Source organism: Trichechus manatus, unplaced genomic scaffold (assembly GCF_000243295.1).
Source record: "Trichechus manatus latirostris isolate Lorelei unplaced genomic scaffold, TriManLat1.0 scaffold00497, whole genome shotgun sequence".
Lineage (NCBI taxonomy): Eukaryota > Metazoa > Chordata > Mammalia > Sirenia > Trichechidae > Trichechus > Trichechus manatus.
Genome location: NW_004444433.1, coordinates 103,934 through 106,858, shown reverse-complemented (window position 1 = coordinate 106,858; position 2,925 = coordinate 103,934). Strand labels below are relative to the sequence as shown.

Genomic DNA, 2,925 nt, shown 5'->3' with positions numbered 1-2,925 from the left:
TCACAGAAGCTTTGTGAGGCATGGGCAGAGGCGTTCTCCAGCTGCTGGGGCATTAGCCATTTTTTAGTCCTCTGTTGATGGGTTATCTGTCTTCTCTTGAGGTTGGGTTTGCTGCATTTCCTGTTCAGGTCTTGCAGTATCATCTGCTCTCACTAAAGACCAAAGGGGCTGTGAAGAGTCTTCCTCTACAGATTCCTTTTCTGCAGTTACTGATTTTAGATCTTCTGCATATTCCGCACTCTTTCCCTCCTTGGCATCTGGTCTATTCTCAGAACTTGTTTCTGTTTCTGGTGCAACATCCTCCCAAGACTGGGAATCTGAGCATTTCCCCATTCCCTCCACAGGCTCAGAAGAAACATCCACTCTGGGGGAGGGCTCCTTCACATCTACAATGACAACACTCGAGTCCTCCGAAGTAGTCTCTTCCCAAGCTTCCTGATCCTTGTGTTCCAATTCTTGGTCAAGCACTGGCAGCTTTTGGGGAGAATCAATACTAATCACACTGGTTTCAACTTCCATAGCTTCCTGACATTCTTGTTTTGAGATTTCATTTTGAAGACACAACCCCTGTGGCTGAGTTTCAGTCATAGAAAGGTGAAATGGGGTACTCTCCTTATTTTCCTCTTTTGGTTCTTCTTGACTTTCACAAGGAGTCTCAGGGATTTATTCCACCTCAGACCCTGAAGACCCCTCCTCTGGGTGGTGGTCTTTATTTTCAATAGCTTCCTCCTGATCTAACACATTAGAAAGTGCCTCAGATCGAGAAGCTGGAGAAGGAACTGCCTGACTCCCTGAATCACAAGTGAGATCAATACAAATATCTTCTGCTACAGTCTCTTCTCTGCCTTTGCAACCAGTAGCTAAAACACTAATGTCGTCTCTTGTTTCTGTATCATCCCCCTTTGTTTTGTCATCATTAGGACCCAGTTCTACCTGGCCATCCTGTGCTGGATTCATTAGGATATTGTCATTTTCAGTGGGAACTAGTTTAGAATTGAGAACTGGGGACATGGGCTCTGTATCCTCAATCTGTGTGTTTTCTCCATCTTCATCAATCCTGTGAGGAATCAAGCTCTCCATCTCTGGAGACTGACTATACTCGCTTGCCGAAAGCATCCGCTTGCAAGAATCCCCCTTCAAAGATAACCCAAAATCCTCAGTGGAACTCTTTGGTTCAATCTCTGAAGTTTTAGAGCACTCAACAGTCAAAGATGAACTATGCAAGTCTTCACCTTTCTTCCCATCAGTTGATTGTTCTTCCAAACTTGGAGACGGAATGAAAATGTCAGTCTAGTAAGCTAGAAGTCCAAATTCAGGGTGTCAACTCCAGGGGAAGGCTTTCTTTCTTTGTTGGCTCTGAAGGAAGGGCCTCGTTATCATCAGTCCTCCCCCAGACTAGGAGTTTCTCTGCGCAGGAACCTCAGGTCCAAAGGACACGCTCTGTTCCTGGTGCTCCTTTCTTGGTGGTGTGAGGTCTCCCTAAAATTACTCTTGTATATACTTAGCAATGCTTAATTATTGGCAACGATATCAAAAATAAACAAAATAACACCGATTTTAATAGAAATAATACAGTCTAATAATGCTTTAATCATGTTATACAAAGGAAGTCATAAAGGTAAAACTATTTGTGACATTGCAGACAAGATTAGATAATTGATTGGAATGTGCCAGATAGAAATGTCTGTCCACAGATAAATAACTGTGAAAATAAAGAGAAAGAAAAGAAATTACTGGAATCTAGAATGTAGTCTGAGGTTTGCAAAGATTGTTTGAGGAAACTTTGGAAAAGGTGAGAAGACTATCCAGAGAAATGAGAAACCCCAGATTTAAACTTGGGTTGTGTGGGAAGTGATATCTGATAAGGAAAATTTAGAATGAAATATTGTATCATGAAGTTCTCTCTTTAGTTTCCCTCATAGTAATATCTAATGAATACAGATGCAAAAATTCTCAACGAAATATAGCAAACAGAATCCAACAGCATATTAAAAGAGTCATACACCATGACCAAACGGAATTTATTCCAGGAATGCAGGGATGGCTCAACATTACAAAATCAATCAATGTAATACACCATAATCAATTTAACAAAGGAAAAGAACCACATGATCATCTCTATGGATGCAAAAAACTTATTTGATAAAATCCAACAACCTTGCTTATGAAAACCCTAAAGAAGATTGGAATAGAAGGGGAATTCCTTAATATGATTCAGGGCATTTATGAAAAGCCAACAGCTGACCTTATACTTAATGAAGAAAGACTGAGAGCTTTCCCCCTGAAATTAGCGATAAGACAAGGGTGCCCATTCTCACCATTTCTATTCAATATTGTATTAGAAGTCCTAGCCAGAACAATAAGACAAGAAAAAGATATGAATGGTACCTATATTGGAAAAAAAGTAAAATTATCTCTGTGGATGATATTATCCTATATATATATAAAATCACAAAGATTATATAAGAAAACTTTCAGAGCTAATTGAGTAATTTAGCAAAATTGCAGAGTATAAGTTCAAAAACAAATATCAGTTAGGTTTCTATGCATCAGCAGTGAGAAACCTAAAAGGGAAATTACAGAAACAATTCTATTTACAATAGTATCTAAGAGAATAAAATATCTTTGATAAATGTAACCAGGGACATGAAAGGCTTATAGAATGCAAACTATAAAACACTGCTGAAAGAGATTAAAGAAGACTTAAATAAATGAAAGATGTTCCGTGTTCATGGATTGGAATACTTAATCTTGTTAAGATGACAATACTACCCAACATGATCCACAGATTCAATGCAATCCTGATCAAAATTTCAACAACCTTTTTTACAGAAATATCAAAATCTATCCTCAACTTTATATGGAATGACAAGAAGCCTGAATAGCTGAAACAATTTTGAAAGAGAAGAACAAAGTAGGAGCACT

The 2,925-nt window shown here is 38.6% G+C and overlaps 1 pseudogene; it reads right to left on the bottom strand.

Annotated features, from left to right (window-relative positions):
* The window catches only part of LOC101355940 (TP53-binding protein 1 pseudogene), a 4,041-nt pseudogene extending 2,751 nt beyond the window's left edge, over nt 1–1,290 (bottom strand).
* Between the last annotated feature and the right edge of the window lie 1,635 nt (nt 1,291–2,925).